This window comes from Solanum dulcamara, chromosome 4 (genome assembly GCF_947179165.1).
Source record: "Solanum dulcamara chromosome 4, daSolDulc1.2, whole genome shotgun sequence".
Taxonomy (NCBI): domain Eukaryota; kingdom Viridiplantae; phylum Streptophyta; class Magnoliopsida; order Solanales; family Solanaceae; genus Solanum; species Solanum dulcamara.
The window spans coordinates 82,375,335-82,389,158 of NC_077240.1; the positions used below are offsets into that span (position 1 = coordinate 82,375,335).

General features: G+C 37.1%; 1 long non-coding RNA gene across 1 annotated transcript; it reads right to left on the reverse strand.

Moving 5' to 3' along the window:
* Positions 1–3,932: 3,932 nt before the first annotated feature.
* Positions 3,933–13,352, reverse strand: LOC129887977 (uncharacterized). Its single transcript, XR_008766526.1, has 2 exons — positions 13,270–13,352; positions 3,933–4,050 (listed from the first exon to the last, which is right to left on the reverse strand). It is a non-coding gene; the product is annotated as an uncharacterized LOC129887977 (long non-coding RNA).
* Between the last annotated feature and the right edge of the window lie 472 nt (positions 13,353–13,824).

The following is a 13,824-nucleotide window of genomic DNA, read 5'->3' on the forward strand; positions in this document are numbered from 1 at the left end:
CCTAGGTGACATGAAAGCAATATGAGTATCAACATCCTTATACCTTTCAGCGTCTTACATTATTTACGAGTATTCATAAAACCCATTTTCTCGCTCGCCTTCTCGACTAGTTCTTTAATTAGCTAAGGTGTTAACCGAAATCAAACAACACCTCCCCTATAATGTGCCCTATCTGAATTCTTAATCACGTCCCTAATACCTAAAGCCAACCAACAACATAACCAGCAGCTCATATATATATAAAATATGGCAACATTGTACATTACAACCTCCGAACGACTCACTCGAAATTATGATATCCAGAATAGGGTTTCTAACATACCCCTCAATCACCGAATCGTTATGTTTATCAACTTTTTGTACTAACATACCCCTCAATCACCCCAACTATCAAGACATAGAAAAAGATCGATAAGGTCATAATATTGAAATGGATAGCTATATTTTCAACTCCACTCACTCTCTAAATCAACTATTGTATGCTTTTTTCTTTCCAATTTTAATTTTCATTGAATTTCAATAAACTATGAACATGTACAAGTGTGTGACATCCAGTCAATAATATTGGAACTTCATTTCAAACCATTGTCTTACTAACAAAAACTGTTTTTTACCAGAAAATGATACTGCAATACAAAATTACTTGAACAAAGACCAAGGACCTTCAAGTAGAAAGATTTTGAGACAACATACAGTTTATAGGACAAACCTCTTCAATCCAAAGTAAGATCTCACTCTCTATATCAACTATCGTATGCTTTTTTCTTTCCAATTTTAATTTTCATTGAATTTCAATAAACTATGAACATGTACAAGTACATGACATCCAGTCAATAATATTGGAACTTCATTTCAAACCATTGTCTTACTAACTAAAAACTATTTTTTTACCAGAAACTGATACTGCAATACAAAATTACTTGAACAAAGACCAAGGACCTTCAAGTAGAAATATTTTGAGACACCATACAGTTTATAGGACAAACCTCTCCAATCCAAAGTAAGATCTCCAAACTTGAATGTTCATACATAGGGGTAGCGGCATCTTCACATAACTTGAGCAAAGCACTGGCACAAGCTGCTGAACATAAGGGTTCTGAGATGCACGTTGCAAGAAATAATCTGAAAATAACATATAAGATCATCACTACAACATCAACAGGAGATGCTCATGGACAAAAACAAGGGGGGAAAAGAGGTATATGGTTGATAATGGTAAAAAAAAATTGCTTTCACCATCACAAATGGACAGAAAAACTTTGCAGAAGAAATGGGTCACGAGGATTGTCTGAGGTAGAGTACGAGGAGAAGAGGGAAATTCATGGTACTATACAAACAACTGTAGAAAAAGTATGTCGTGAAAAACAGGATGTAGGGAATCGATTTTAACCAAATCGGAGCCATGGAATGAGGATGTGGAGCAGGAGCTCTCAAAAGAGGAAGATTGGAACCAGGCTGGACGAATGCTGTGGGAACAAAGTCCCAGACCCATTCGGTGAAGCTTTTTTCTAGCAGTGTAGGAGCACAGTAAAGACAAATTACATAGTACTCACTCCATTCATTTTATATCCCTTGAAAAGTTGATAAGAGCAACAATATCAGTTTATATTGCAGTTGTAACAAAGAAATAAGGGGCTATTCCATTAGAAAATTTGACCCGTAAGTTCCGTTGAAAATCACAAAAAATAATGTAGTTTTATAGTATAATGTCTCCAAATTCATCAAGTACAAAATAGTATCCTAATAATTGTAGAATATTTTATATGACATTCTAGGATATTCTCTAATTAAATGTACAAATATATTTAGATACCTTTATACGAGTAGATAATAACTGCTTACCATATTGTAAGTAGAGAATAGCTACTTTATCTTAATATATGAGATTAAGTACATAAAAAGCTTATGTTCAGTAATGTCAAAATCAAGTTTTAATACATCTCTGTTGTTAAGTCTTTTATTTCATTACATGGTATCAGAGCATTGAGATCTTTGTAGAGACTCAAATAAAGCTAACCTACTAGCAGGCAGCCTTGCACTCCTGTAAGTCGGATGAATTCTTTTTTCTTTCGAGCATCTGGAACTACTACTTTTTCCCACTACCAGCACAACTCCCGCTTCCATGAGCGGGCATCTCTCTCTCTCTCTCTCAAGTAGGAGTGTTCGAGAAAAAAAAACAAATTGAAAAATCAAATCATGCTGACTCAGTATAGAGTTCTCTATACTCCTTTTTGCTTAACCCTTTTTCTTTCTAGCTATGTCTTCTTTTGGATTATAGCTAGTTAGAATAGGTCATAGTGAATTTTCTTTTCTTACTTTTGTAAGTGGAGAATCTCCCTTATTTACGTTACCTAGATAATTTGAATCGAGAGGAGTCCTCTCTTTTAGGTGCATAGTATCTAGGTTTACACTTTCATAATACTGGGGATGAGTCGACTGACCTTAGTAGGTGAGTCGACTTATGAACCACCTAGGATCGGAGGTCAGGTCTATGTCCCCCTCCTTGCATTTTGGTTGTTTTTTATTTATGTTATGGCCTGGGGGTGTTGCTCAACCCCTGAACCCCCCCCAAGGGTCGTTAAAATAAAAAAAAAATCATACTGACTTAAAAATATTTTTTCTTAGACATATTAGAGATCCTTGCTTATAACATAATATTTAATGACTATTATAGAGAATAGATTTATGCTTATTTAAAGGCTTGATTCTAACGTGTATGCCACTTTCTTAGCATGTGTTGTTTAAACACTTCAATCTCTTCATTTTCAATTTCACAAGACAAGTTTTATTAAGGTCGTGTACTTTTTCCCAACTTTGAGATATTGTTTTACAGACTCCAAGCCACTCTTTGGAGGCTAAATGCCTTTCATATCTTTTTAGTTAGAACACTCCTTTCCTTGTAAATGATGTTGTCTCCCTCCTAGATTTCATCAGTTCACTTAATCCAGCTTAACCCATATACCTTTCGTTACTTTGGTTAGCTTCCTGGGCTGAGTTCTGTAACAATGCATTGGAGCCAACATTTACCTGTTTTTGTAACTATGATCTTCTTGAAGCAAACAATAAAACACCTTATTTCATTAAAAAAAGGGTCCTACCAAAAACTATAGCTGAAGTTTCAAAATTACCCCGACTATTATTAGTTTTAAGGCATAACACATAAATAAACGCCTTAACTCATTATAAAATGCTACCAAAAACAATAGCTGACGTTTTAAAGCTACCCTGACAAATGGTTTTAAGGCATAACAGATAGATACACACTTTAACTTGGCCTCAACTGGCAAGTAAACACCCCAACTTTGATAATGTACATCTAGACACCTCAACTTGGTTTAAGTTGGCCCATAACATGGGCATTTCGCGAGTGTTTACGAGGCCAACTTAAACCAAGTTGAGGTGTCTAGATGTGTATTCTCAAAGTTGGGGTGTTTACTTGACAATTGAGGCCAAGTTAAGTTGTCTATCTCTGCAATAGAGCTATACAAAAAGGTTTGAAACCAACGCCTACAGCTTAAAAATACATCAGAAACAAAAACAAAGCCTAAACTGATAAGACATGGCCTGTTTCAGCACTGTATCTTCAGTTTCTATTTTATTTGAAAGAATATGGAAAGAGAATTCTTACAGTAAAGTTCTAGCATTAGTTTGACAAGAAGATATCCACTTCGAATAGGAAGCAACAACCTCTGCAGCTGATTTATATACTTGGAACAACAGCAAAAGAAATGGAACATAATTAAAGAAAGGAGGTCAATCAAAAAGTACAAAATATTGTATAACTCAAACCTACTGAAGCAAATAGTTAGTCCAGAATCACTGTCTATAAAATTTTCAGTATGTTTCTCTTTCTTCCTAACAACTTCATCTATTCTCACATCCTCCTTTTGCGACAAGGATAAGCGAACCAAAAAAATCCAGTAAGATAATACATACAAGTCTCATGAAGCCCTTAGCATCATCCTGTGGCCTACTAGATAAAATTGTCACCAAGTGAATAACAAATGAGAAATCAATGTCTTGGGCCTCCGTGATAATAACTTCAGCTATCTGAAAAAGAAAAGAAATAACACAGTGAACTTCCTAGCATAATCAAGTTTGTGTCATTTTCATAAATGAACTGTAGGCAAAACATAATCAGTCAAGTGATCATTAACAGAGAAACAACATGATTTGAGCATGCAAATCACTGTGAAGCCAAAGAAGAGTGCAGAAAGAGTGACACACTAATGTCAAATTACCTTCTCTTTTATAATCAAATCATGCAGCACAAATCACATGTGAAGCCAAAGAAGAGCGCAGAAAGCATGATAGACTACTGTCAAATTACCTGCTCTTTTATAATCAAATCATGCAGCACAGTTAAAGAGGAATGCTGAAAACAACAGCAACAACAACAACAACATACCAGTGAAATCCCACAAGTGGGAAGAGTCTATTGTATGCAGTCTTACCTTCAGCAAAACCTTGAAAAAAGATCTCCACAGAAAATACAAGTACATGATCACAAACTACAGCTCAAAATCATGTATGTACTCCAACAAAACAAACGAATGTAAAGAAGTATTTGCTTAGAGACATCTTAAGGAAGCAATGTGATCACAAAAGAGCATACAATGGAAGGAGTGATTTCAATCACTTACTATTACATCGTAAGATTGTTCAATGCAGGGGAATTTAATAGTTGGGAGCCTGGCGCAGACAAAGATCTGATGTGGAGCAGGAGTGAAGAGAGTTGGGCAGAGCATCTCAAGAAAATAGTGATTGTTCAGATTTGTATATCTCTAATTTTTAGAAACATTAAAATAATAAATATATAATTAATTTATTTTTATGATGGTGGTGCCCTGCCAGCTTGCGCATACCTAGCGTTGTAAGGACCCCTCCGACGTTACGGGTAAACCAAGCCAGAAAAAATTGGGTAAGAAAATATTTGGGATAGTTTCTTGAAAAATTTCAGGCTAGGTCAGTCTGAAAGGGAATCTGAGTAAGGTGAGGTATAGTGAAAATGGGGTGATATGTCCAAGCGTAGATCGTGTAATCTAATAGCTAAGACACTAAGGAGCCTGTAGGACTTTTCGGAATTGAATTCGGGTAAGTAGAACTCCTGATATTGGACTTGGTGTGAATGGGTTAGTTTGGAACATCAAAGTTCGAAGGTGTGTTGAGAAATAGGGCCTTTTGGGGAGAATGCTGAGTTTCTATCTTGTACAATCCTCTATAGCGGATGTCATGCCGCTATAGCGGGGAAATTAATTCCTGCTATAGCAAGTGGTCCCACTATGGCAGAGCCGCTAGAGCAGGTTTGGGCCGCTATAGCAAGGTAAGTCGGGTTTTAGAGCAGAAAAGTCCCATAAACCAATCATTATTTGGTTATCTAGTTTTGGGGAACTGCAAAGGCAACCTAGGGCATTTTTTATCTCATTTCCATCGTTCTCTTCGTTAAAGGTAAGTTAATTACTCTCCTAATTTAGTAATTTGATTCTTGAGCCTTAGAATCTATAGTAGTAATCTTAGGGGAGGTTTTGACTCAAATTAATGGTGGGAAAGCCCTAATTTGGGTGGAATAATCATGAAACTGGCATGGGGTTGGGATTAATTAATCCAAATATTTTCAGTAATTCGCTTATTGATTTATTGTATTTGAATTATTATTTTAGATCGAGAACATGCGAAAGCTTCACAAAAGGAGCCAGAAATTCATGTCCAGAGTTCTTCAGCAATTGTTTGGCGTCCAGGTAGGCTAGGCTTAACCTAGTAGTTATAGACTTGTTCCCATTGCATATTATATTGTAAATTGATGAGAGACATCATGGCTAGGCCTTCGGTACGATGTCTAGATGGTTAAAGATTGTTGTTTATTGTTGTTAAGGCGGGAAAAGATAATGACTAAAGGGTGATTCTATAGTTCTTGATTGTTAACCTTGAGTTTTCTTGTCGAGGTGGTTTGGTGGTAATTGTAATTGTTGTAATCAAGGGAAACAGAATGAACATGAACAATATTAACTCATGGGCCCAGAAATGAATGTGTGTTCATAATGGGATCCAGTATTGGGCTATTGATATATATGTGTCTATATGTCTGTGTGAGTTCATGTTAACCATTCCATGTGAAATACTTGTGCAATACATGTGGGGAAAACATAAGGGATTAATATGAAATGACATCATGTTGATAACCTCATGCAATGAACCTGTTTTAATTACTGGTGGTTTCAAGTGTGATTGTTCATTGTGATTTGATTATGCATGTTGTTTGTGATTGCATGGTTGGCACGGATACCACGCCTGGTACAGGATATCCCCATGGTTGTCTCAGATACCACGCCTAATATATTATACTAACGGTTAGCATGGGTACTACACATGTACGGGATATCCATATATGGTTGGCTTGAGTACCACGTCGGTACACTAATAGTTTGTGTATGGATTCCATGAGAGAACCGAGTTGATTTGTTGTGTTGTGGTTGTTCATGGTTATTGTGCATATCAACTCAGAGTAAGGACTGGGAGTCTGGGCGTACAGGATATCATTGGTTGGCTCGGATACCACACTGGTACAGGATAGCTTATATGTGTGTTGGTTCCTTGAGTGGACTAGGTATATGTTAATGTGATAATGTGGGACATTTTCATGCAAAGGTTAATTCAAGATGGGTGACTGGAGTCTTGGTTATATTCTGACTGTGGCTATGATTACATGTTGGTCCATGAGTGGCCGAATTGCTTTGTTTAAATGTTGGGATGGTTCTTAGGTAGACCGGGATTGCATGTTAAACACCGTAGACTATGTCTTAGTGGATCCTTGAGTGGTTCGGGTTACTTGAAGGATGAGTGGGACTCATGTATGTGTGAGTGTGATGGTCTGTTCATGTCTCATGTGATGCTTAGGTCAGGGCTAGGCTTGGAAACCCTTAATGTACAAAGGGTAGGCTTGGGAATCCTTAGAGTGTATGAAGGGTTGAGCTTTGGAAGCCTTAGTGGGTAGAAAGGGATAGGCTTGGAAAGCCTTAGTGTGTATAAAGAGGTTAGGCTTGGGAAGCCTTAGTATGTATAAGAGGTTAGGCTTGGGAAACCTTAGTGTGTATAAAGGGTTGGGCTTGGAAAGCCTTAGTATGTATAAAGGGTTAGGCTTAGGAAGCCTTAGTATGTATAAAGGGTTAGGCTTGGAAAACGTTAGTGTGGGTTAGGCTTGGGAAGCCTTAATGTGTATAAAGGGTTAGGCTTAGGAAGCCTTAGTGTGTCTGAAGGGTAGGCTTGGGAAAGCCTTAGCATGAAAAGAGAGTGGAATGATAAATGGTAGAGTTGGCAGCGGAGCGAGGTAGAACGCTAGGATCAAAGTGTACTAGTTATGGGTATTATACCTGCGATGGAAAGAGCATAGGGATAGAAATTTGGGTGGTGCATTTTCTTATTGCATGTTTTCTTCCGCATATCTACTTTATATTATGTAAGTGGTTAGGGTTGACTGATGATATCTACCAGTACGTGTTGTTTGTATTGATACTACTCTTGTTATGCCACTTGGCATAGTCTAGTTGCAGAGTCAGTGATGTTTTTTAGGTGAAGACGTTGATGATCTCCAACAACTTTTACTTCTCTCTGCCTATGGTGAAAGTTGTGTCTACTTTATTTATATTTATTTCTTGAGAGGTTTTCTTGGTATTTTCAAAAAGATTTTTATTGAATTTTCTCAGTGTTTTATATGGAAAGATTAAGTTGATCTCTTTTCTTTATTGTTATAAAAGTGAATCATGGTGCTTTCATTTATTCTGCATGACCTGTTTTTAAAAATGGGTGGAAGAGTTCTCCTATCTAGATGTTAGAGTAGGTGTCTGCACTGACCAGTGGGTTGGGTCGTGACAAGCGTGCTCTGTATTAGTTTCACAAAATGAAAGAATGTATAAATAAGATTTTGAAGTGATTCCAACAATGACAAAGTACTGAACACAAAATTAGTTTCAAAAAAAAGAAAAAGGTTTGTTAAGTATCTTATGGAATTGAAGTTACAAGGCGCAAGAAACGTACCTTCTCATTTAAGAGGAATAATGACCTGATTTATTGGTTGAAATAGAAAAGTGAGGTGATAAGCCAAGCCTTGCCTTGCACTAGTGACGACCAACTTACAAATTATGGCAGAGGGAGTTCATTGTTTAAAGATCTTGAGATGCACAGGAGATTAGCTGGGAAATTAAAACCATCTTACATAATGTGACTTTACACTGCTTACTTGGGCAGTGTAGTCTGAAAATTCATGTCTACTCCAACTAGTAATCATTGAGAGAATTTGGGCCAAATCTTGTGTCACTTCGAAGGAACACCTGCCGCAGTCTGTTCTATAGAAACCACTTGAGTGTTCTAGATGCAGATCGGAGGGGATCTAAAGCTTTCCGGAGAACAAGAGGATTCAGGTCTTGTTGGAGATAATTCGGTGTAGTATAAAAAGTAAAAAGTAGTGGTAGTCCCCTGATCTAGTGTTGAATCAAAGTAATGAGCTATGTCACAATACATGTGCGAGGTAATGTAGATATGCAGTTGATAGATGAGGTTAGTCTTAAGACAGCTCTGCTAAGTTGTAGTGTGATAATGGTGATGCTCCCTATAAAGGGGCAGCCCGGTGCACTAAAGCTCCCGCTATGCGCGGGGTTCGGGGAAGGGCCTGACCACAAGGGTCTATATTGCTTCTAATTTGGCCCATCACAAGTAGGAGTAAGGCTGCTACACACCACCTCCCCAGACTCCACTTGTGGGATTTCACTAGGTATGTTGTTGTTTAAGAAAAGATATAACAGAAGATTATCTCGATGAAACATATCATGACAGGGGAACAGTTAGGTGATGTCTTCACACAAGTCCTGCATGGAGCTCTAGTTAACTATGTATATAACAAATTGGACATGATTAACATCTAAGCTCCAACCTGACACTGTTGTGAAAAGTCAATCAATATGTATTTTGCAGTGCTAATAAAGCTATCATAATTGTAGGTACTTGTATTGCTGGAGAGATCCCAGGGACTTGTCTCTTATTAGTTAAGAGATTTATTACGAAGAGCGCATACATAATCTTCCACTCTACAAATGTGTGAAACATAATCACCTTTAATGGCATATTCTATAAACTAGAGGTGAATATTGTGTTACACAAATTGACATGATCATGACAACTAGTGCATGTACAGAAGATTTATAGGTATACCGCAATTGGAGATGACAGATAGAATGACATGGAGGTACTAAGGGGTCGTTTGGTACAAAGATTAATAATGCAGGGATTAGTAACGCAGAGATTAGTAATACAGAGAGTAGTAATGCAAGAATTCTTTTTTATCACGTGTTTGGTTCATTGCTTCCTACCTAATATTGTGTTTGGTTTAAAACTCTACAAAAAGCTTTTTTCCAATATACCATTGAATTATTATGGGATTTTTTATTTCATGTAATTGGGTCAAGGTAGATAATTGTCAGACAATATTATTTTTTTGTGGGCTTTTAACTAGATAGAAGAAAAACAATTTTGTCGCCATGTTTGCTATTTTCTCAATTGAATTATTTAAAGATAATTAATTGTCATCTTAATAAATTGATTACTCACAAAACGTCAATTTTCAATTTAATAAAGATAGACCACTACTTTTAAAATCGAAAAGACAGTAAACAATAGTAAAATCGAATAAATCATCTACGTTTACACATAAAAATTGCAAGTTGTAGTTTTAATATGGAGTTAATATCTTAAAAGGTCGCTCAACCTTGAGAATTTATCTAGTAGTCATTGAACTTTATTTTGTATTAATAAAATCACTAAATTAGGCCTTTGTATCAACAAAATCACTCAACTAATTAATTATCAAAAAAAATTGACATGACAAATTTATTTTTTGTATATTATGTAAATATGAATCCACAAATAAATAAAATTTAAAAATTTGACATGGCAAAATATTTTTTTATATTATGTAAATATGAAACTACAAATAAATAAAATTTGTCAGCTAATTTATTTAAATAAATTTACTAGTACAAAACTACAAATATAAAACATAAAATCAAATCCTATGTATTACTATTACCACCAAATGAAAGGTATTACAACAACAACAACAACCCCCCAGTGAAATCCCACAACGTGGGTCTGGAGAGGGTAAAGTGTACGCAAGTAGGACATGAAAGGTATTAGTTATACACTTTATAATACCATATAGGGTGTATAATTAATACATGTATTAGATATACAACAACAACAACAACTTACCCAATGAAATCCCACAAGTGGGGTCTGGGGAGGGTAGGATGTATGCAGAGGTTGTTTTCGAAAGACCCCCGGCTCAAAAGTTACAGTTCCAAGTACGAAAGAAAAACAATATATATAGCATAATGAAAAAAAAAATGCAATGCAAAATTTACAAGACAAGAACAATAACTATAGCAAAGTACTGCGATAATCAAAGGCAATAGCAACACAACTATAAAGGCACGCCTAAACCTCACCACCCTAAACCGACACACAGTAAGACACCATTCTATTCCTACTAGCCTTCAACCCTAATCCGCGACCTCCACTCTTTTCTATCTAAGGTCATGTCTTGGTGATATGGAGTAGCGCCATATCTTGTTTAATCACCCCTCTCCTATACTTTTACGGTCTACCCCTACCCCTTCGCATAGCCCCCAAATCCAACCGCTCGCACCTCTTAACTGGGGCGTCGACACCCATCCTCTGCACATGCCCAAACCATCTTAGTCTCACTTCTCTCATCTTGTCGACCACAGATGCCACTGCCACCTTCTCCTAAATAACCTCATTTCTGATCTTATCACTCCTAGTGTGTCCACACATCCATCTCAACATCCTCATCTCTGCAACATACATCTTCTGAACATGAGAGTTCTTTACTGGCCAGCACTTCACTCCACATATTAACGCTGGTCTAACCACCATTCTGTAGAACTTACCTTTAAGTTTAGGTGGTACTTTCTTATCACACAGGACTCCAGAGGTTAACCTCCATTTCAACCATGCTGCCCCAATGCGGTGCGTGACATCATCATCGATGTCCACAGTACTCTGGATGATGGATCCAAGATATTTAAAGCTTTCTGTCTTGGGGATAGGTTGGGTGGCAAGCCTCACTTCCCTGCCCTCTTCATCCCATCGCAACACTAAATTTGCACTCCAAGTATTCTGTTTTGGTCTTGCTCAATTTGAACCCTTTGGACTCCAGCGTTTGTCTCCAAACCTCCAACCTATCATTAACTCCGTCTCGACTCTCATCAATCAAAACTATGTCGTCTGCAAATAGCATACACCATGAAACCTCCTCTTGAGTAGACTATGTCGGCTCATCCATCACCAAGGCAAAAAGAAAAGGGCTCAGCACAGATCCCTGATGTAGCCCCACCTCAACAGGAAAATGCTTTGAGTCACCTTCCACCGTCCTAACCCAAGTCTTGGATCCAGCATACATGTCCTTTATCGCCCTAATATACACCATCGGGACACCTTTAGCCTCTAGACACCTCTAGAGAACATCCCTCAGAACTTTTTCATAAGCCTTTTCAAGGTCAATGAACACCATATGGAGATCATGTTTTCTTTCTCTAAATTTCTCCACTAGTCTCCGCATAAGATGAATTGCTTCAGTACTCGACATCACCGGCATGAATTCAAATTGGTTCTCTTAGATTAACACTCCTCTCCTCACCCTCATCTCCACCACTCTCTCCCAAATCTTTATAGTGTGGCTTAGTAATTTGATAACCCTGTAATTATTACAGTTTTGGATATCACCCTTGTTCTTGTATTAGATATACATAGGCCCAAAATTCCTACCAAACATAGTACTATATAATACCATACATAATACATGGACTATTTCTCCTCATACACCCTACCAAACGACCCATAAGGGATATCACATTTTCTATACAAATGTATTATGTAGATATAGCAGGACAAAACAAAATGCTAGGTGAAAGACGAAATAGAAGTTTGAAACTCAATTTTACTATTAACATCTTTAAGGACATTTCCATCATTTTAACAGAAAAGTGCTTATCAGCACCATTTTACCAAACATATCAACTTCTATTCAAACACGTAATTGCTTATTCATAGATTCAGCCAAAACACTTAGAAGTGCTTATCAACACTAATTGCTTAAAAACTACTTAAATTATGCTAAACCAAATAAGCTCAAGTACATAATCCTCCCTCTTACAACTTAAGCTTTTCAATGAGATGGTCACACAATTCAACATAAAAAAAAGTTTTTCTTTTTGCGATAGTTTTTTGTATAGATAGATGGATAGCTTACGTTCATGATTATATAAATGTTTTGGCACCATTTGGTGATTTAGTAAAATGACTTTGAATTATTAATAAAATACATTTGGACATTTACTTGGGGATGTATTGAGGAAAAATGCAAACACCTAACCTAAGATGAAGTAAAATTGTTTACAGAGAATTCAGTGAGTGGGATTTTATAGTCAAAAATGTCATAGGAATAGATCATGACCTTAAACCTGTCAAACAAGTTATGAGGATACCTTAAATAAAAATGTCACCAGGTATAATTCAACTTCTATTATTATGTAGTTCAGTTTTGGACTATAAGAACTTGGATTTTAAGAACGTTATCTTAGCACTTCCAAACATTGAAAATAAGCGATTCATGATTTTGATTAACGACAGTTTAAGTATACGAGCTTTATAACAAGACACAAGTGGAATCTGCTTTCACCTAGTGCTTAGATGCAATTAAAAGTAGGTGTTAACTACAACGATTGAGCCTTTGCCTCTCAGAAAGCTGCATGAGTTCATACTGCAGCTAAAATAGTGTCAATGTTCTATGCTGTTAAGTACCAAGTGTTCTCACTGTTCTGATACACTTTTACCTGACAATGCTACACATATCAATAACAGGAGTATGGACAATCATCCAGCGGGTATTGTTTCATTAGAATCATGCTTCCAACTCTACCAAGATTGATGGCTTAAACTATCCAAGGTTGATTGCTGCAGTGACAGTTATAAATGTAAAATACGCTGTTGTTCCTGATTTTGAGAAAAGAATACATGGTTTATTTTCTCTTTTGTTTGCCCTTTATGTTTTTTCTTCTCATTTTCTGCTTTGCATTCTGACCTTGTCCAAACGCTAATTAGCAAAACCCACAAAGAATTGAGTATAATGAAGCATTAAATAGGAGATGAGAGCAGAACGATGCATATGTTACTGCCAAGGCTTTGGTTCACAGTACTAACCGCATTAAGTGCAAACATTTTAGCTTCCACCTCCTTCCAAGGAATATGTACACTGTTACTGGTCCAACCTCCAAGGAAGATCTGGTAGTGCATACAAAAGCAAAAGTCATTTGACTAGGGTTCAGGGTTCAGGGTTCAGGGTTTAGGGTTCAGGGTTCAGGGTTCAGGGTTCAGGGTTTAGGGTTCAGGGTTCAGGGTTCAGGGTTCAGGGTTCAGGGTTCAGGGTTTAGGGTTCAGGGTTCAGGGTTCAGGGTTCAGGGTTCAGGGTTCAGGGTTCAGGTTTTTTTTTTTTTTTTTTTTTTTTTTTTTTTTTACGGGAACAGACCCTACACGAGGCTCCCACCTCTCGTGCACAGTCAGGGGTTAAGCAACACCCCCAAGCCTTAACATAAATAATCAAAATAAAAATACAAGGAGGGGGACATAAACCTTACCTCCGATCCTATGGTGGTTCATAAGTCGGCTAACCTATTAAGGTCGGCTAACTCATCCCCGATACAAAAAAGAAACTAACTATAACTAGAAAGCATTAAACCTGTGAGAGGACTCCTCCCG